The sequence below is a fragment of the Pinus tabuliformis genome, chromosome J (assembly GCF_031772625.1).
Source record: "Pinus tabuliformis cultivar Carrire ecotype Pingquan chromosome J, CPIR1, whole genome shotgun sequence".
In the NCBI taxonomy this organism is placed as follows: Eukaryota; Viridiplantae; Streptophyta; class Pinopsida; order Pinales; family Pinaceae; genus Pinus; species Pinus tabuliformis.
In genome coordinates, this window is record NC_142295.1 from 934495671 (window position 1) to 934518124 (window position 22454).

A 22454-nucleotide genomic window follows, 5' to 3' on the forward strand; every position below is an offset into this window, starting at 1 on the left:
TAGAAATATCATCAATTCAACATTCTCTGCTTGAAGGTTCTAATTGATCTCCTCATATGAATGATGAGAAGATGAAGAAGAAGAAGCTTGTTCACTCGAGGGGGTAGATGGAGCATCGTCCTCTGCTATTTCTTTCTCCCGTTTCTTTCTTGCCATCTTTTTTGCCACCCCATTTAATATTTTTATTTTTTATTTTTTATGAAACAACTGTTCAAAAAATTCGACCAGTTTTTTAAGGGTTGCTGGCGAAATTAAAGAGGCGACAAATTTGCCTGTTCCGGCAGCCGAATTCCGTGCACCGGTACTTTGCCAAATTGTTGCCTCATTAGTGACTGCCACTTGGCCTAGTTTGACCAAAACTTTGACCGTGAATATCTTGAGCATACGAACTCAGATTTGAGTGTCGTTCACGCTGTTGGAATCAGGATGATGAGCACTACGATCTGGTCCTAATTTGGGTGAAATTTGAGAACTTTGATTTTTGAGCTATTTCTGGATTCTGAGCATTGCTGGAGCCACTTAGATCAATGATTAACTGTCGAATTTTGTTATCAACTGATGAAATAAAACCTAGTTTCCAGCTGCACAAATAGAGTGTACGTGTGTGTGGTTGAAACCCTCCAACTACACGGATAAGCTTCTGTGCCTACGGTTGCAACCAAAAATTCTTTGTGACAACCCTGCGACTGCAAATCAAAACCCTAGATTACATGTGCAAGCTTCGGACCCTGCAATTTTGGACCTGTACAAACCAATCTCCATGAACCACTTCAAACCTGTGCAAGCCAAACCAAAGAAAGAAAAATGATAATGATGATGATGCTTGTGCGAGCCAAACCAAAGAAAGAAAAATGATAATGATGATGATGTCCAAATGAGGATCACTTGACTTGTATTTATAGCCATCCATGGGTGTCCAATTTCCTTTTGGGCCGACCTATCATTTTTATGCACATGTGGGCTTCCATATTAAAATATATTTTTCCTTAACCAAATTGAATTCTTCCAGGGGCTAGGAAGAGTCTTTCTTGATGAGGAAGATTGTCCAACAGAGGGAATTTATCCTCGAGCTTTCAAAAATTAACACGAATTTGATCAATGAAGATGATTTGTTGATTAACTTACATCATGAACATCTAATATAGGCATATACTAAGATGCCTTGTAGAACCTTCTGCAATTCAGGCTCCTTCACTCACAAAGAAAACCAATCTTAATAACTATATGAAATTTTATACGGAAAATACATTGCTCTTGGAATAGCATTTAAACACCTCATCACTACCAAACATATTTTTGAACTTAACCCTACCAATAATCATTTTTTTTTTGTTTCTTACAACCATAAGAAAGACACCTTTTCCTTTCTTTGGACAAATTCCTTGCTCCTATACAAAAATGCTACATTGAAGCGTATCCATAACACGAAGCTGTTAATTGTTTCTCTTTTTTAAATAATGAAAAACCAAGTGGCAAGTTCAGATTAATTTATGTGTCTATTTCCACAGAAAGAAGAAAAATGAAGGTAGACAGCATGCCTTATACGTACTTTGCTATCAGGGTTCATGCCAATGTAGCGAGTGTTTTCATCGTCATAGTGTGCATGCTTCATCACCGTCTAAAGTGCTCTCTCCCGCAACATTGAGCCTGGCCAATGCCCAAGTATAGGCTCTACCACTTTATGAAGAGTTGTCCACATAATGTCTTGTATTAAAGGCTGTGGAGAGGAAGCATCTTCCTGCAAATAAATTATAACAAAGTTGAAGTCAGAAAAACAAACGAGCACATGCTCTCCAAGACTGAACATTTATGATCGCTAGCAATGGAATGAATAGAAGAAACATGAAGAATGAATGCCAAACGCAAAACCAAGAAAAGACATCTCTCAGCTAAAACATACAAAGTAAATACCATGTGACGACGACTTCACCATGAATAATTCGTACAATTTGGTTTGTGAAATACATAAAAGAGCAACGTAATTGGTTTGCAAGATACATAAAAGAGCAACATATTAACTATGGCATCCACGGATATAATGGAAAAATTGAAAACAATTAGAAATAATGAAAAACATTTGGACATAATAGCTCGTTTAAAAATTCATGTGACCACACCAATTATACAAGACTTATCAAACCAGTTCTAGATTCTTGGAAGAAAGTCAAAGAGAGCATAAACGGTTGTTAAGGAGTAAAATTACAATATCCTTATTTCATGATGTTAGCCTAAATATGTATGCTTTCCTCGTAGGGACAAGCAATGTGCCATTTTCAAACATATTTAATAAAAAGCATATAGACATGCTCATATTCCACATGAAGGGTAGTATCCGGACAAGTTGAAATGGATCAAGAAATGGAGAAAGAAAATAGATAATTATCTAAAATAACCACTAACCATTCAGAACTTGTTAAAATTGAAGGTAGTAGAGATTTAATGGAAGGAACCTAGCAAGAAAATCGAAATCAATCAACATTAAATTAATCCAATAATTCCCTAATCTAATCATGCACCTAGTAGCACAACCATGACAATTGCAATGAATTAAAATTGCATACATAGCCACTAAATTATGGCAAACAATTATTCTAAACAATATCAAAAATGAATCCAAACACTCATACACATTGGTTTGATAACTTAGACAATAATTCAACTCCAAAAATTGATTGATTGAATAATATTATACATTGATACAATAATTATACGAATAACAAGAAGTTTTACAACTCGCTTATCTATCTCTTAACCAAAGAATTGATTGAAACCTTTTACCCTAAAAAGTATGGTATAAATATTACAGTCCTGGTAATTACAAAGCATTTTGCATCTTGTTTGTTCATATCTAACAATATATCAATGTAAAAATGGAGGAAGATGAAAGTGGCGATAATCCTTTATGACTATTAAGATTTTTCTAATCACTATTTGATTAGCTATGTTAGAAATAATGGAAACTAGGACACCACTGAGAGGGAGGGTGAATCAGTAGTGTGACCAAATTATACAACTCTTGATGAATCACACTTTTCAATCACTTTAGCAACCATTCATGTACTCAACATCATAACTCAATCATGTAAATAATAACATCATAATCATTTTCATCCACATTTGCAACACATATATAAGATGTCAATCTTCTTTTTCTTCGTTTGGCAAATACAAGCTTCAACTTGCTATTAAATAACTGCCCCACAAGCTTCCACTTGTAGGTTTATCCGCTGCTACTGAAAGGAACTTCTATCCTTGCTCGTTTATTAGCTTTCACTAAAAGGGATTGTTTTCCCTGCTCAATTATCAGCCACTGTTGAAAGAGATTATTGCCCCTGCTGGTTTATCGACCACTACTGAAAGGGACTATTGTGTTGATTTGGGGTAGCATCGGATGTGATCTAAGGCTGAAATTTTGCAGGGAGGCTTGGGCACATGTATTCCAAAGAGCCCAGAAAGCGTTTTGGAAAATTCCACCCATAAGTGATTTTATTAAAATAATTAATATTTTTAATGGGGTTCCTAAGTCTAAACTTAGGAAAATTAAAATATTAATGGGTATTAATTTGATCAAGGGTGAAACTTCTAGAAAAAGACATGGATCAAGCCAAAACGATCTGAGTCTTTGATTATGATTTAATCTAGGCCGTTGGTTGTCCAATAGGAAGATATAAGAAGGGGCTTGAGGGTCATTTGGAAAATACACAGAGAGATTGAGGAAATCGATTTTCTGAACTGAGAAGTTCTCAAGAGGAAAATCGATGGAGGAGATTTCTTACAGCAGAGGGCAGGGATAACAAATTCCAGAGAGAGAGATATTCTCAACCAGAGAATCATCAGCAGAGAGAGGCAGAGAGTGATCTAGTGGCCTTGACGCAGAGGCTAACGGAGGGCCAGAAGGACCACGCAAAAGCAGCGTAGAGGGAGAGAGAGAAAGTCGAAAGTCAGAGCAGAGGGTCAGTTTTAGCAGTTGGAAGCCGGGTTGTGAGACCGGGAGGCTGAGAGCAATGACTCTGAGCTACGGATCGATTCCCCAGTTGGGTGACGTTATGCCTGAGAGGGTTGATGTTGGGACAACGTAGAGGAAGCACAGTGATAGCACAGAGCTTGCCAGGGTCACCTCATCCAGCAGTCGGAACAGCCGAGACTTTTTCTCAATGATTGTGTGAGGTAAACTCACAAAGCTTCTGCCAGTATTTTTCTCTGTAACTGAATAACCCTGTGAGGTATTCAGAATTTTCTATTGCTTAATAATAATAAACCCTCAGAGCTACTGCACTAGTTTTCCCGCATTGGGTTTTAGACTATTGTCTAAAAATAATTGTGTCCTATGTGTTTCTATTTTCCTTGCTCAATTTCTATGTTTCAGAATCATATTTAATTTGGTGTAGGTTGCTTCAATAATTTACTTCAATGTTTCAAGAAGAAATCTGAAATAAGCTTGTAATGTAATTTATAATCTAGGTGAAGTATATTCTGTTGGTTGCAGTAGGATTCCTGAGATTGTTAGATCTAGGAATTTTCACATGGTATTAGAGCCAAGTTGATGTGAAACAAGAAAGAGCAGATCTAGCATTGAAACAAGGGCCAACTTGCTACAACAAGCAACAGTTCGAATCCCCTAAGGGATTGCGTGGTTCCAGCCAGGAGGGCTATATTTTTGTGGGTGTCTCTCTCTAAGTGAGCCGACAGAGAGGTAAGACAGCGAGATCAAAAACTTGCCAAGGTAGAGGGAGCTACATAGAGCCACGCAGAGCTAGAGGGACGGAGTTTTCTGCGAGCTGAGTGCTGGGTAGAAAAGTCGTCAGAAGGAAGAAGCAGATCGCATAGTGAGGGAATACTTCCTCATTGATTTCTTGCCGAGGAAATCAATATTTCGCATTTGTTGAGCAACAAAGGAGCAACAACTTACTAGCTCCATCAGGGAGTGCGTAAGGCAGCCTCAGAGCTACGTAGTAGGGAGAAAGAGGGAGTTGTTCGACATTTTTTCGGAGGATATGGCAACCAGTGGCTTGAGGGATTAGGACAAGTTGGACGGGGCTTCCAACTATGCCATCTGGAAGGCTAGAATGTCTTTCCTTCTAGATGAGCATGCCCTCAAGACATATGTTGATAATGTGGTAGTTGAACTTGCGGATGCAGATTTGCTAAAGAAGAACAAGGTTGAGATGTGAAAGGCCAAAAGGATGATCCTGGATGGAGTCAAGGATCACGTGGTGTGCCACGTTGCTAGAAAAGGGACTGCTAAGGAGATGTGGGATGCCTTGGCCACATTGTATCAGGGATCTTCCGAGCAGCGGAAGATGTACTTAGAACAGAAGTTGAGGTCTGCTCAGATGCAGAAGGGAGAACGTGTGGATCCATTCCTCACGAAACTGAAGGAGACCTGTGATGAGTTGTCGGCTGTGGGGCACACACCTCAGGATTCAGAGTTAGTGAGACTGGCTCTAAATTCCGTCTCGGATGAATGGCAAGTCTTTGTCCAAAGTATCCTGGGTAGAGAAGCATTGCCAAATTGGGATGAGATGTGAGTAGCTCTGAAACAAGAAGAGATGAAGAGAGACCTACTCAAGGTCAAACTTGACGGGAGCAACAACAGTAGTGCGTCAAAGCCCAAAGTAGAGGAGGAGGATAACGCAACCCTTACATCAAAGGGACAACAGGGGAAATAGAGACAAAAGAAGGACGTCTCCAAGGTGAAGTGCTTTAGATGTGGCGAGATGGGCCACTATGCATCCCAGTGTCCTTTAAAGAAAAAGGACAAGGATGAGAAGCATGATCCTAAGGTTGCAGCCGCAAAGATCGAACAAGAGTTCGCCATGACAACCAAGATACCTCCAAGAGGGAGGTGGGCTGACATAGAACTGTAGTTCGATAGAGCTACAGATGGGCAGGATCCTTGAGGAGCCCACCTCTTGGATCATCACCTTGCTACGGGAGCTCATGATCAGTAATAGCGGGATGGAGGAGTTTTCAGTTGATGCCATGGAGTGTTGATTCGACAGCTGCAGTAGTTAGTAGCTCCAAAATGTGAGTTGCATAGAGCAGAGAGGCAACAGTGCGAGGAGGCACAGTGTATAGCTTCAGCAGCGTAGTGGCTTCAGAAGAAAGCGTGGGACTAGCAGCAATCGGGATTTCAGCACTGAGGTATATCCACTAGATAATTGTCCAGTTTTTGGGTGTTTTCAGTTGCTTCTCTCAGCGATTGAGTTGCAGTGTTAGTAGTGGCAGTGCTAGCAACATAGCAGATGCAACGTTTGAGAGGGAGTTGCAGTACAAATGTAGCATTGACAGTGGCAGTGACAAAGGCAGCAGTACAGTAGCAGCAACAACACAGTAGTTGGTGGACAACATGTCATACATCAGTAGTGCAGAGGACAATGCTTAAGAGTCAGAGCAGTATGCAGTAGCAGTGTACTATTAGAGCACATTCCTTGCTAAGAGGAAGTGTTGATTTGGGGTAGCATCGGATGTGATCTAAGCCTCAAATTTTGCAAGGAGGCTTGGGTACATGTATTCCAAAGAACCCAGAAAGTGTTTTGGGAAATTCCACCCAGAAGTGGTTTTATTAAAATAGTTAATATTTTTAATGGGGTTCCTAAGTCTAAACTTAGGAAAATTAAAATATTAATGGGTATTAATCTGATCAGGGGTGAAACTTCTAGAAAAAGACACGGATCAAGCCAAAACAATTTGAGCCTTTGATTATGATTTAATCTAGGTCATTGGTTGTCCAATAGGAAGATATAAGAAGGGGCTTAAGGGTCATTTGGAAAATACATAGAGAGATTAAGGAAATCGATTTTCGGAAGTGAGAAGTTCTAAGGAGGAAAATCAATTGAGGAGATTTCTTGCAGCAGAGGGGCAAGGATAGCAGCTTCCGGAGAGAGAGATTCTCAGCCGGAGAATCATTAGCAGAGAGAGGTAGAGTGATCCAGTAGCCTTGACGTAGAGGCTGACATAAGGCCAGAAGGGCCATGCAGAAGCAGCGCAAAGGAAGAGAGAGAAAGTCAAAAGTCAAAGCAAAGGGTCAGTTTTAGCAGCCGAAAACCAGGGTGTGAGACTGGGAGGTTGAGAGCAGTGACTCTGGGCTACTGATCGATTCCCCAGTTGGGTGACGTTGTGCCTAAGAGGGTTGGCGTTGGGATAGCGTAGAAGCAACGCAGTGATAGCGCAGAGCCTGCCAGGGGCACCTCATCCAGCAGTCAGAACAACTAGGACTTTTTCTCAGTGATTGTGTGAGGTAAACTCACAAAGATTCTGCCAGTATTTCTCTCTATAATTGAATAACCCTGTGAGATATTCAGTGATGTATTCAGAATTTGCTACTACTTAATAATAATAAACCCTCAGAGTTGTTGCACCGGTTTTCCCGCATTGGGTTTTTTTGGGGACTATTGTCCAAAAATATTGTGTCCTATGTGTTTCTATTTTCCTTCCTTAGTTTCTATGTTTAAGAATCATATTTAATTTGTTGTAGGCTGCTTCAGTAATTTACTTCAATGTTTCAAGAAGAAATCTGAAATAAGCTTGTAATGCAATTTACAATCTAGGTGAAGTAGTTTCAGTTGGTTGCAGTAGGATTCCTAAGATTGTTAGATCTAGGAATTTTCACATATTTCCCCTGCTTGTTTACCATCCACTACTCAAAGGGACTATTGCCCCTACTCGCTTATCAACCACTACTAAAAGGGATTATTGCCCCTGCTCATTTATCAGCTACTGTTGAAAGTGACTATTTCCCCTAGAATGCAAGTTACCACTTGCTAGCCTTGCCGATCCATCTTTCATCCATTTTCACACAGATTAATTTGCCACTTAATTTCACAAACAAACAACTTTCTCACCTCAACTACTCACCAAAACCACCATTAAAACACCAACAATCTATGATAACTAAACAATTCACCAAACGCACCAGCAATTCTCAGCAGTTACTAATTTCACCATAAAAACATCTTTACAAAATACATTAAAACACCATTCACCAATTCTTTCTTTGCCTTCTCAAATACCTTTCAAACACCAAAATTGATCTCTGATTCACCCCTGATGCATACTAACATTATGCATCTTGTTGCACCAACAACCTCTCACACCAACGAAACCAACACAATTGCACACCTCTTATAAATTCAATTATGTTTATATAGATTTTGGACTGATATTTTTGGTTCTTTAAACTTTAGCTATCTTGCACTTTGATGCTGGTATGAATGTTTTATTTTTTCATTTGTCCTTTTCCAATTAAGTCTTTTGAATGTGATATTCAAGTCATCAATCACTGCTTACTCGTCTCTGCAAGAAATTTTGAGTTAAATTGTTGTTTTCCCCCATTCTAGTAAGTTACAGGATTTAGCAGAATGTTTTCTAAATCTGTTGCATAACCAAATTTATCTATTATGCCAAGTCCGCCACCAATTATGTCCATGCCATTGTACTGTGCTGCCAACTTGTTCATGCTTCTTTATGTTAACTTTTAGTGATGTGCTCTTATATTTGACATAAACGCCAATTTTCATGTTGCCGACCCGTTCATTAAATCATAGGCCTAAGTGCTTTATTTAGTTGTTGACTCATTCATGCGTTGGCCTTCAAAGATAGGCCCCAAAGCACTTAAATATAGGCCCAAAGGCTTTTAATAAAACACAAAGTTGTCGACTCATTCATTCATGTTACCAAAGCACTTTAACACCACAACGCTTTAATTCTGCCAAATATAAATCTGTCGAGCCCATTGCATTATAGCCTAGAGGGCTTAGAACTCTTTTATAATATTTTGTGCCCTTGGTCTTCACTTCTACATATAACCATGTCCTAGTCCTTTAAGATTTAACCCCCTTCTGCGATTATGTGTCTAGTGGGTCCGCACTGTGCCTTATTCTCATTGGTCGTCGGCTCTACCGTCTGTTGCCACCATTGCTCAATGCTTTGTCAACCTGAAGCTCCTCTGTTGCGCTCACATATTCTGGGGTCTAGGGACCAAGATGAGATGTTTCAATGGGTACCATCACCATGCTCTTGGATCAATCGTATGCCTGTTGGGGTGCGTTGTATTTGACAACTGCCACATCTTCCCGACGTCTAGTCAACCCAGAAACCATAGCCTGTGCACCTCCTAAAACCTTCCGGGAAACCAATCTATGGTGACATCATGTTGAAGTCACTAATGTTGGTAAATTACTGCCATGTTTCTGCTAGTGAGGAGAGAGAAAGGGGTCCACGAGCCTTGGTTTTGCATTGATTTCCTTTATTAAAAAATTTAAGGGTTTTGAGCCATTTTCTTTACTGCAACTGCCACATGTTCTTGATGCCCCGATCATTGGTTCTATGCTTCCGCTCTGCCACGTCTGCCCGACCTTATGTCATCTCGACCGCCTCTCCTGTGTGAATGCCTTAGCACTTCCAGGGAAGGCCTCTCAGTCTGATAGGGCTCTGGGGACCACTTGCAGCTAAACTCTGTCAATAAAGTCCTTTGTCGCCGTTGTGTGGACTTTCCACCTCCGTTCGGGCTTAGGTCATCCCTGTTGTTCCCTTCGTGCTCAACTTTGAATCCTTCTAGGGTACTCCCGTTGGGATTATGTATTATACGAGCTTCGTCGTTGACCAATAAACGTTGCTTCCACCGCTCTGTTGTCAGGCCACATTCACCCAAGTCTGTGTTTAACCGTTTCACCATAAGCTCTGTTATACTATGCCTGACTGCCAACTCTGTCAACAACTAGCCATTGTTCCAACTTTAGCTCTCCAATTTTACTTTTGGGGGTACTGTACTTTGACTGGGAATAACTTGCGATCTAGGAGGCCTTCTTCGAACTTCCATATACCACTGGAAAGCTCTTTCAAAGATCTATACAACTAAGTTGGTGCCAACTGCATTTGATATGATCTACTATACAAGAAATGGATCCAAAATCTATACACCTTCTCCATATTTTCCTTTTATATACCTTGAGTGGATCTTCATACTTCTTGCAATCAATTCTACTTTTTCCTTCATCCTTATCACCTTTTCCATCAATGACAACACATTTCTACAAGCTATTTATCCATGTTATTCTAATGTGCACGTCATTGAAATCTAACTTCTAGATCAATATGAATATAACACAGAACACAAACTAAAATAACATTGATTTTGATGTAAGCTTTAGTCTATTTCACATGTAGAAGGGATACTGTGTGCATGAAAATAATGAACACCCTTTAAACATAACAAAATAATATTCAGACAAAACCAAAGTTCACATATATACAAGATATATATATATATATATATATATTTTCAAATATGTGATCATTCAATGTATGGTTGATAGCAGGCCCCTCTGGTGGCCTACTATGTTTCCCAGGACCTCAACTTTGCTCCTTGAGTTACCCCATTTTTTCTCTTAAAATCTTCATGCGGTGATAAGCTTACTTGTTATAAAATCAAAGACCTCCCTCTTGTCTTTGGCGTAGCTCCCAATTAAACCCGGTCATCCTCATTTGTTCCTTTATATTACCTGTGTAAATATCTTTGAGACATGCGGAAAATCCCCTTTTCCAAGATCAAAATCGTTTGATTAAAGGGTCAGACACAAATCGTGTATGATTGTCGTGGGGTCCACTCCAAGGAGATTGGGTTCTGGCTCCTGACTTGAGGTTGGCGATCAGCCTTGAACATATGAAACAACAAATACAATTTCAATAAAAGCACAAAGACAATCTCAAACGCGAATTCAACCTTCGTAACAAGATCCCACATGAGGGATTTAAACATGTAGGTCTTGCCTGGTCCTGCGCATATGCATCTGCTTAAATTATACAAAGCTTACCAATGAATATGATGGCTAGCTAGGAATACACTGACTTCCTTGGGTTCGCCTCATGTACGTCCACCTTTCTTGCACAAAGTTTGACAATTCAATTGAATATAACCACAGGAGTGATCTTGAAGTCATCAGTTTAAGCAACGGAAAAAGTCTCCATGACATAACAACTATTTCATCCTTTTCCCTTTGCCTCATAGGAAACTACATTGCCATCAGTTGCAAAGTATTCTATTATGCCTTAGTTCTTCTGGATTTGAAGCAAATTCTCACACTTATTTCAACTCTACATCATTACCATTTCGAACGAACCAGTTTCATCTCACGAGATACGAAAATCCTTCATTTGGTACCCAGTCACCTCTGATGTAGAGTCATTCTCTTATGTCACCACTAACAACTCTAAGCATTTACCTCAGAGGTACAAATATGTGCTTCATTACAATAGGATTCAAGCACACATACGGATAGGAAATTAAACACACTAATATAATGCCAATTCTATTAACTTTAAGAGAATATTTGCAGAGGAAGTTCCATCACTCGTTCACGATGCTTTTTTTTTCATTCTCTGGCTTTTGCTCTCTAACCTTACTCTACAAAAGTTAATAGGCTAAAGCTAGAGGGCACAACAATAATTTGGGACAAAGGCCCACTGTCACCACAGCCTATTTCCCCTTCTCCTTGTTGAAATGTGTAACTAGGTTCGGGCTTCATAATGACATATGTAATCATGATTTAATAAAAAGAGAAAAATAAATTTATTATTGTTATTCTTGAGGCATGGGTTTCATGCTCAAGGGAGATTTACTTTTAGGTCAAGCACCCATTGAGTGCTTCTAGGGCTTGTCATTGAGTCTATAAGTCAATTGAGTCATTTCCATGTATGAAATACCATTTTGGTCATCAGTTTCTGAGTCATTGTAAACTCATTATGCAATTTTTTAATGTAAATGGTACTAGTAAGACCGTGTATGTATGTAACAACCTAGGTGATCCTATTATTTTGACAAAAAATTTCATCCTAGGAGGTTTTTCGTCTCATTAATTCATCTGTGTTTCTAAACACAGATGATTGGCAAAGTTTTTCCCTCCAACCTCACCCCAAAGCTAGAGTGGAATTTATTGTCAAACTCTTAGTTGAATCCTAGTGTTTTAGTTGAGTCTTATGTAAAAGTGATTTGGGAATAATTTGAGCTAATTAGTTAAATTATTTTATTACAAATCACTTGGTCTACTAGATCATATTGTGTCATAGAATTGGGTATTTATTTTGAGGGTCTATAACGAATGGGTATTCCCCCGTTGAGGGTTGAATTATGTAAAAAATTATTTTAGTGCATGGTCCTCATACTTAGACACCATGGCTAAAATATTAAAGGGTGGAAAAAAATAATTAATTCCCTCAAGTGTCAATTAATTAATTTTTCTCGCAAAAATAAAATTAATCTCAAGCTAGAAAATTAGTTAATTAGAGTAAAAAATTAAAGTCAGAGAAATTAAATTCTTCAAGTGGAAAAATTCGTGGGTCTTAAAAGAATTAATTTTTGGAGGTCCCCCACCAAGGCAATATTTGAAATTTCAAGAAAAATTGGACCCTTGGTCCTTGGTGGTCAAGTCAAGTTATTTTTTTAGGAAATTAGCTCAAAATAATTATTTTTTAGCTAATTAAAAAGGGGTTTAGCGAGAAATTCGAAAATTCCTCAAAAATAATTATTTCAACAGTAGAGAATAAAAGATCTTCAAAGATTTATCAATGGCCAGAATTGTTTTGATGGGGATCAAGCCAACTAGCCATTATTTTTTACTTGGAAGATTTATCTATAAATTGAGAGTCATTTGTTTCTCAAGCCATTTGATGTTTAGCTAATGTAATTTTGCAAAAAACCTAATGTAAAGCTACTGTCCCACTGCGAACGTTTTTGAATAATCATAATAAAGACTTTGGGGTGCAGTTCATAGTGTCTATGTTCTACTGATTTGTGGTATGTGTTGGGTGCAAAAATTCAAATATTGTGCTTAAATTTTAAATTAAATCGTTATTTCATTGTAGATGATAGGAACATTCTATTGATAAGTTTTGGGCTTATCATAGATGATTTGATTCGTTGTTGTTCTAACGGTTTATGCTTGAAGAATTATATAGTGTTTGCAGGTTTCCCAGCCTTTGGGCTCCAAGTTCACAAACTATGGGCACATACTGACCTTGTTTGGACTTCAAATATTTTTTATGGTTTTTCTAACTTCGATAAGACTATAACTTGCATTTATATTTCGAAAATACATTTAGCCATTATCAAGGGTTTATAAAAAAATTAATTTCTCAATTTTTTCTCTAGCATTGTACACATGTATATTTTGTAAATATACTTGTAAAATAGGTTTTGTAAATAATTTTATTTTCTAACCTTTGTTTGTAGCTAGGAATTTTTGGGGTTTTGAATTATTTTGAAATTTTGTATATATGGGGGTTTTGGGTATTTGTGAATTCATTTGTGTAGGTGAGATCAAGTGAGAAGAGATGGATTAGAGCTAGATCTAGGCCCTTGAGGGTAAGATCTAGCCTCTACACTTTTTTTAGGGCTATCCATTGAAGCTTTTGCAGTGAAATTGAAGATCTAAAGAAAATATTTTTTTGGAGCAAGGATTTCAAATTTTCAGGCTTCCCGGGCCTGGTTTTCCCCTCCAGTCTAGTCATCTAGCCCCTTTTCCCCCCTGTGTCATCTCTTTCAAGCCTCTAAAGGCTGACCGCAACCCCTTAGGGGCCTCGACCTGCCTTCTCCCTTAGCCATGGGATTTTAAGCCCTTATAGGGCTTGGTCGTAAGCCCTAGAGGCTTCGGCCTCCATTCTTAGCCCTAGGACGATAGCCCTAGAGAGCTTGTCGTGGAGCCTTAACGTCTCTAAGACCTAGCCACAACCCTTTTAGGGATTTTTCCTCCCTCTTCTTCCCTTCGCTCTACCTTTTTGGCCTCTTTTTGACCCTTTTCAGCCTTCTTCCCTAGCTGGTAGGCCTTTTAGGCCTCTTCTAGCCCAATGTTAGCCCTATTGGGCCTAGCGTTAGCCTTCCTTGTCCCTAGTTTTCCTTTTGCCCATCTCTAAAATTTTTGGACTAAAGATTGGTGGGTTTTGCAGGTGAAATTGGCTTAAAATTTGTGACAACTTGGGCAAGCATTCTTCAAGGTCTTGGGCCTAGTGTTTGATCTCTAAACCCTCAATTTTCCTCACTATCTGTTACATTTCTCTAAATCATTTATAACAATGATAAAATTTGTGATTAAGTGCCCTAAAAGTCACATCTAAGAAGTCTAAACACACTAAGAAATTCATTGTAAAAAATTGCTAGTGTTTTGGTAACTTGGGCATTGTTTATTAACCATAGATCTACTTGTTTGTTGGCTGCAATATCTCTGCACAATCAAATAAATCATATCTGATATAACTTGGAAAGAACACATTAAGAGGCATAAAGTTGATTGGTGTGATATTTAGCACATTTTCCTAACATCCAAGTATCTTGGGCATCAATTTTTTGCCATAGATCTTCACATTGTAGTGACTGATATCTCTGCTTAAAATTGTGATCATATATGATATTTTCTGAATACTACATCTTGAGAAGGCTAAAAATTCATCATTTTATGTGGCAAACTTGTTCTAGCATTTGGCAATTGTTAGACACAATTTGGCACACACCCTCACATTGATTGCTCACTATTTGCATGATTTTCTCACTGTTGTAATAAGTGGTTCCAGATTTGATATATCTCTGAACAATTCATCATAAGACGATAAATAGCTTGTATTTTCACTTGGCAAGTTTCCTAGCATTTCATTGGTCATAATTGGTTGCACATGCTTGCTAATTTCTTGATCTAGAGTGATTTACTGGTTGTTGTCATAAGAGTTTAATAATTGCTTAAAAGATATAAGATCTCTCTTTTCTCTACACTTGCTCTTGTTTCACGGTTTTGTAGCAAATTAAGTACACTAACACACTTGTTGTTGTCATTGGATTCATAAGTTTCAAGTTCACATCTAATAAACACTAATTAAAGCACTCTTATCTTAAAATGTCTTGGTTAACTCTTTTTGGGGCATATCGGTATCTTGTAATTCTAAGTCATATTGCTTCTTGATATCTAATTATTGGCAAGTGATAAATTGGCATTTGAGTATCTTGTTCCAATTGTGCTCCATAAGCATTGAGGTAGCTATTTCATTCTTGAGTATCTTGCAATCTAATTGGCATTATTGTTAAGCATTGCTAAGAAATTATTGGATAATTTCTCTAGGTTAAGATCATAATATTGTTCTCTTTCACACTCTAAGAGGTTTTGATAATTTTATTGTCTATCTTAAGCATTTACATCTCAACTTCTATTCTAAGTGAGCATATCTCAATATTAGCATAAGATCATCATTGGCAATTACCGCGATATCGTTGGTTAAGTATCTTGTGATTTGGTTACATTGGCACTTAATAATTGGCACATTCTTGGTAATATGATTGTCTCTTTATTTATTTGATAAGTACCCTTGTCATTGAAGATTAATCATAATTTTAAGTACTTAAACATTAATCGAATATTAAACTAAGAACTCACTCATATCCTTTCCATAAGCATTCTAGACCTAGTTGCATTAATAATTTACCTCCAAGCATAAGCTTGGTTGATAGAATTCTAGGGCCACCCTTCTCACCTAGCTTGAGGGATTCAATGCCTTTCTAGTGTTTAACATGATGACCTTTCAATTGTCAGAGCTACAGTCTCTGCAATGCCGGAGGAACGGATGGTTGGAACACAAGGGGAGATATTGTTAATCAAGCCTCTGCTTACTTCTCGTTGGCTTCCACCCACAGCCTACTCTAAAGACTGGTCTCAAAACAGTTAAGGGAAGGTCATACTTAGATTAGGCATATAAATTAAAATTAACCAAGATCCTTGCATCACACTTAGATATTAGGATTTGCACTACATATAGGTTAGTGAAGCATCTAAGAAACAGTTTTCCATCCAGTTACTTGGTCTTAATTTAATAATAAGCAAGAATTTTGACTCCATAAGCCATTGGTCTCATATTTTAATCTAATCTAATCCTTAAGATCTTGCTAAATTTAACCAAGTAGCTAGGCCACTCAATTGTGTCTCCCAAACTTGTTGGATACCAACTTGTCCTTCACCTTAACATTTCCATAGGGACTACCCCCGATAGCCTACTATTAGGAGACAACTAGAACGGAGATGTCGAGTATCAGAGTGATAGCCCTTGACCCGAGTCATTGTCGCAGTGCCTGTACAATCTGAGTGACAACATTTTCTAGTGTTGTTGTCGGGGACCAATTTGTTGGACCTTGGCGTTATGACATTCTTCTTAATCTTCATAATCCTCTAATCCATTCATCTTATCCAGTAGTTTCACAACATTGTCTCGCATCTTTCTTTCATCATTTTTCATCTTTTCATTAGCTTATCCATTTTCCTCTCACTATTCCTTTCATCTTGTTTATCTGCACATTTAGCACCTGTACATTTAGGTTGGTTTCTTGCTTGGGTGGCAAGTCCACTTATTCATCCATTCACAAGAGCTTACTCTAGAAGGAATCCTAGTAGCTTGGTTAACCTCGCTCCCGATCCTGAAAAGGTTCTAAGAGCTCGGTTAAACAAATTACATTCTAGAGAACATTTATTATTTCTCGGACAGGAAGCCCTCCCTGATCTCCATTTGCTTTTCATTAATCCTCCCAATCAAGACTTTATGGCTAATTATTACAGGATTTGCAACTTCACCAACATCCAGGGATATCCGCATGATCTTCCAGATGACTCTACCATGAAAAAACTTCCGATTTTTCAAGGGAACAATGCCATCAATGTCGAAGCTCACATAAAAACATTCAACACTTTCATGCAAAGATATGCCCATGTCATTGCCTATAATCATGAAAATGTCAGGATGAAGTTATTTGTTTTGTCATTGGAAGATAATGCACTTGAATGGTTTCATGACAAAGTGGATAATTGCTTTGACTCTTTGAGAGCCCTCACTGATGCTTTTAAAGATAAATTTGGGGATAAAATAGAAGGAAAGTATTTGGTTAAATAACTTAATACTATCAAGAAGAGGGAGAATGAAACAATTGAATAATTTAACCAAAGATTTAATGTCCTTCTAAAGGACATGACTCAAGACTATAGGCCTCCTAACAAGACAATATTAGAACAAAATCTAGAAGCTTTCAATGGTGATACTCAATATGAGATTAGACGTGTCACGCCTGTTACTTTAGCCACTGCCCAGAGTACAGTTGAAGAGTTGGAAAAAGATAGGAAAGCTTTAGGTAAGTCAGAGATCCCATGTTTTGAAAGAGATCCTGCTAAATCTAAGAGAAGAAATTAAGGAAGAAGAACCAGAATCAGTTAAAAAATTGACTCAAGTAATTAGGGAGATGAATATTGAACATGCCAGACAAATAAATGATATGCAAAATCATCTAATACAGATGGAAAGAAGCCGAATGCAAAATTTGCAGCCTAGACATAACAATAATAACAAGGGTAACAATAATCCATGGCCAAGAAGGAACCCTCCAAATGATCAAAGGCCTCCTACTCCGCTTGAATATGCTAATGTTGTTGATGAACCTATCCCTTTCTATAGACCTTGTGAAAGTTTCCATGAATAAAGTGCTTGTGCCTTAGCTAAAAAAATCTTGGATGAAGCAGCAAATGAACAAAAAAATCATGTCGGTCAGGATTCATCTATGGAAATTTGTTGTTCGGATATGATTCCTTCATCATTCACCATCAATAATTTTAGTGATGAAAAGGATCCTATCATGCAGATGTATGGTGAAAATCCATCTCAAGAGCAAATTCTGGAAATTGCTAAAATTTAGGGCTATACTTATCAAAGGAAGGGAAAAGAGCATTGTCAAAATAAGTAGGTTGCTTCTGAAAGGTATAAGTCAGGATTGAAAATGGATTGGGCCGCTTGGATTAACAATATTAAAATGTTTGTCCTAGTGTTTGAGCTTCTAAAGATTCCATCTCAGCGGGCATATTTCTTCAAAGCTTTAGGAATGGTCCAACAAGGTAATATTGATAACAATCCTAAGGACGAAGAAATTAAATTAAAAGATCTAAACTGCTACATGACCAATGAAGACCACCAGCCTTTCCTCTTGACTTTGGACATTAATGATCGAATACTTCATAATTGCATGCTTGATTCCGCTGCATCAACAAATGTTATGACTAAAAAGGTTATGGATCAGTTAAACTTAAAAATCTCTAGGCCATATCATAACATTTTCTCAATGGATTCTAGAAAAGTTGAGGTCCTTGGTGTGGTCAAATATTTGCAGGTCTCCTTGTCTTATTATCCATATAAAATCATCACCATGGACATAGCTATCATTGATGTGCCAGATGTATGGGGAATTATCTTATCTAGGAAGTTTGCAACCGACTTAGGTGGGTCTATTCAGATGGACTTATCATATGCCACTATTCCTGCCGCAGTAGGTGGTATGGTCAAATTATACAAGGAAGTTGAAAGAAGGTATCATGTCGAGGTGCCAAAAAATCTGGAGAATGGTGAAGAAGTCAAGCCACGAGGTCATCCATCGTATTTCGAGTTAGAATTTATTCAACTAGTGTATCACTTTTCTTCATCGCATATTCCATCCTTCTTTCCGAGCAGAAAAAGAAGAAGACTTCGTTGTGACAGAGATGTACAACACAATGATTGGAATCTTCATCAACCAAAGAGGGTCATATTTCATGAAGGGACATCTGATAAGCAGCTTATTGATCTACCTGTCAGCAAACAAATGACCCATACTATGCCACACCGATGACATCTGATGCCATGGGGCATCTTTGTATAGTATCTTTAACCCTACTCCTTTTCATTTATATCATTAGCTAGTTTTATTACACGCATTTGAGTTGCATGTTCTTTAAATTTTAGCTTGTTAGAGTAGGTATTTTCTATTCCAACAAATTTTATATATAAGCATGATGTTTGGATTTTGAATGGATATCTATTTGATGGACTTCTATTTTCTTGGATGCAGGATTTTGAGACTCTCACGTTACTTCATGGAAGCAACGTGTCCCCATACGGAGCCAGATGTTGCACACATTTTATCAAAGTTCCAAGGGAGTAGATGTATCGATTTTTCAATGAATCAAGATCATCAATCATCAGTTTTTGAGTCATTGTAAACCCATTCTGCAAATTTCTAATGTAAATGGTGCTAGTAATATCGTGTATGTATGTAACAACGTAGGAAAGCCTATTATTTTGGCAACAAATTTCACCCTAGGAGGATTTTCGTCTCACTAATTCATCTGTGTTTCTAAACACGGATGATCGGCAGAGTTTTCCCTCCAACCTAACCCCAAAGCTAGGGTGGAATTTATCATCAAAGTCTTAAGTGAGTCCTAGTGTTTTATTCAAGTCTTATGTAAAAGTGATTTGGGAATAATTTGAGCTAATTGGCTAAATTATTTTATTACAAATCACTTGGTCTACTAGATCATATTGTGTCACAGAATTGGGTATGTATTTTGAGGGTCTACAATGAGTGGGTATTCCCTCTTTGAGGGTTGAATTATGTAAAATCTTATGTAAAAAAAAGATTTTAATGCATGGTCCCTCATACTTAGACACCATGGCTAAAATATTAGAGGGTGGAAAAAAAATATTAATCCCCTCAAGTGTCAATTTATTAATTTTTCTAGCAAAAATAAAATTAATCCTAAGCCAGAAAATTAATAATTAGAGTAAAAAATTAAATTCCTAGAGAAATTAAATTCTCCAAATGGAAAAATTCGTGGGTCTTAAAAGAATTAATTTTTGGAGGTTCCCCACCAGGAGAATATTCGAAATTTCAAGAAAAATTGGACCCTTGGGCCTTGATTGTCAAGTCAAAGTTAATTTTTTGAAGAAATTAGCTCAAAATAATTATTTTTGAGCTAATAAAAAAGGGGTTTAATGAGAAATTCGAAAATTCCTCAAAAATAACTATTTCAATGGCAGAGATCAAAATATGTTCAAAGATTTATCAACAACTAGGATTATTTTGACAGGGATCAAGACAACTAGTCGTTATTTTCCACTTGGAGGATTTATCTATAAATTGAGAGACATTTGTGTCTCAAGCCATCTGATATTTGGCTAATGTAATTCTATAGAAAAGTTGATGTAAAGCTACTGTCTCGTTCAGAACATTTTTGAATAATCATAATAAAGACTTTGGGGTGCATTTCATGGTGTCTATGTGCTATTGATTTGTGGTGTGTGCTAGGTACGGACATTCCTATATTTTGTTAAAATTTTTAAATTAAATTGTTATTTCATTGTAGATGATATGAACATTCTATTGATAAGCTTTGGGCTTATATTAGATGACCTGATTCATTGTTGTTCTAACAGTTTATGCTTGAAGAATTATATAGTGTTTGCAAGTTCCCCAACCCTGGGCTCCAAGTTCGCAAACTGTGGGCACAGGCTGACCTTGTTTGGACTTCAAACATTTTTTATGGTTTTTCTAACTTCACTAAGGATGTAGCTTGCATTTATATTTCGATAATATATTTAGCTATTATCAAGGGTTTATAAAAAAAAATAATTTCTCAAAATTTTCTCTAGCATTGTACACATGTATATTTTGTAAATATACTTGTAAAATAGGTTTTGTAAATAATTTTATTTTCTAACCCTTGTTTGTAGTTGGGGTTTTTTGGGGTTTTGAATTATTTTGAAATTTTGTATATATTGGGGTTTTGGGTATTTGTGAATTCATTTGTGCAAGCGAGATCAAGTGAGAAGAGTTGGATTAGAGCTAGATCTGGGCCCTTGAGGGTAAGATCTAGCCTCTACAATGTTTTGTAGGGCCAGCCATTAAAGAATTTGCAGTGAAATTGAAGATCTGAAGCAAATATTTTTTTGGAGCAAGGGTTTCAATTTTTCAGGCTTTCCAGGCCCGATTTTCCCCTCTAGGCTAGTTGTTTAGCCTCTTTGCACCCCTGTATGTGAAAATTCCTACACTGGAATCTCTAGTGCAACAAATTGATGTTACTTCTCCTACTTGTTAGTTCATGCAAGTTATTTACTTTGTTCTATGGTAAATATTGAAGCAAATACATCTACAACCTTCACTTAATTAACATATATGCAGAAACAAAATACTGAGCAAGAAAGAAAAATACAACACATAGGACAGTTATTTTTGGACAAATAGTCCCCCGAAAAACCCAATGCGGGAAAACTGGTGCAGCAGCACTAAGGGTTTTATTATTATGCAGGAGAAATTCTTAGTACAATTCTAGGATTCTCAACTAGCAATTTGATACAAAGAGAATACTGAACAACATACTGGTGAAATGATCTCACCCTGTTACTGGAGAATCAATGACTGATCCTGCTGCTTTGGAGGCTCTGCATCACCCTTTGGGTGGCCTCTATGCAGAATTGCGTCACCCCTCCTGGGTATTACACTGACTCTCCTCTAGATCCTCTGTTGTCTGAGAAATCGACTTTCTGCCTCCTAGACTCACACCCTGGCTTCCAGCAACTAAAATTCGACTTCCCTCAGCAGGAACTCGACTTCCCCTCTAGGACTGCGCTGCCTCTGCATCAACACTACATGGGCCAACGTCAGCCTTCCTCTTGACGTTTTTCTGTTCTCCCTCTGCCTCGTACTCTCCGGAAATTCCTTCTCCCGAATTCTCACTGCGCCTCTGCTGCAAGATCTCCTCAATCTATTTTCCTCTTGAGAACTTCTCACATCAGAAAATCGATTTTCTCAATCTTTGTGTGTGTTTTCCGAATGACCCTCAAGCTTCCTTAAATAATATTCTTGTTGACATTTAATGACCCAGATTAAAAGCAAATCAATGGCGAAGATCATTTTAGCTTGATCCTTGTCTTCTTCTAGAAGTTACACCCATAATTAGATTAATGCCCATTAATATTTTTAATTTCCTAAGTTTAGACTTAGGGTCCCATTAAATAATATTAATTATTTTAATAAAATTGTCTCTGGGTGGAATTTCCCAAAACGCTTTCTGGGTTCTTTAGAATACATGTGCCCAAGCCTTCCTACAAAATTTGAGGGCTAGAGCACATCCTATGCTATCCCAAATCAACACTCCCTCTTAGCCAGGAATGTGCTCTAGCAATATACGCTGCTGCATATTGCTCTAACTCTGAAGCATCGTCCTCTGCGCTGCTGATGTTTGACATGTTGCCCACCAACTACTGCGTTGTTGTTGAAACTGAACTGCTACTGACACTGCCACTATCAACACTTCATCCGTACTACAACTCCCTCTCAGGTGTTGCATATGTGTTGCTGCTAGCACTTCCACTGCCAACTGCTACTGCACTGCAACCTGTTGCTGCTACTCCATCAACAACGGAAAAACATCCAAAATTACTGAACTAACTGTGTTCAGTATGATACCACGTGAATGTTGGAGCCTGACTGCTACTAGTCTCTGTGTTGACCCTCTAAATCTACTGCGTTGTTGTTGACCTCTACTCTATGCCATCTACACTGCTACCAACTTTGCTCTACGTTGTTCAGTCTCTAGTGCTCCTAGCCACTGCAATTGTCTCTCCGACTCTCCTCG

The 22454-nt window shown here is 37.9% G+C and overlaps 1 pseudogene across 1 annotated transcript in view; it reads right to left on the reverse strand.

Moving 5' to 3' along the window:
• Nucleotides 1–22454, reverse strand: part of LOC149229841 (cycloartenol synthase-like) — a 377687-nt pseudogene that overhangs the window by 152504 nt on the left and 202729 nt on the right. The window contains exon 7 of the transcript XR_016247969.1: nucleotides 1550–1738. The product of XR_016247969.1 is annotated as a cycloartenol synthase-like (transcript). The remainder of the gene's footprint in view (nucleotides 1–1549; nucleotides 1739–22454) is intronic.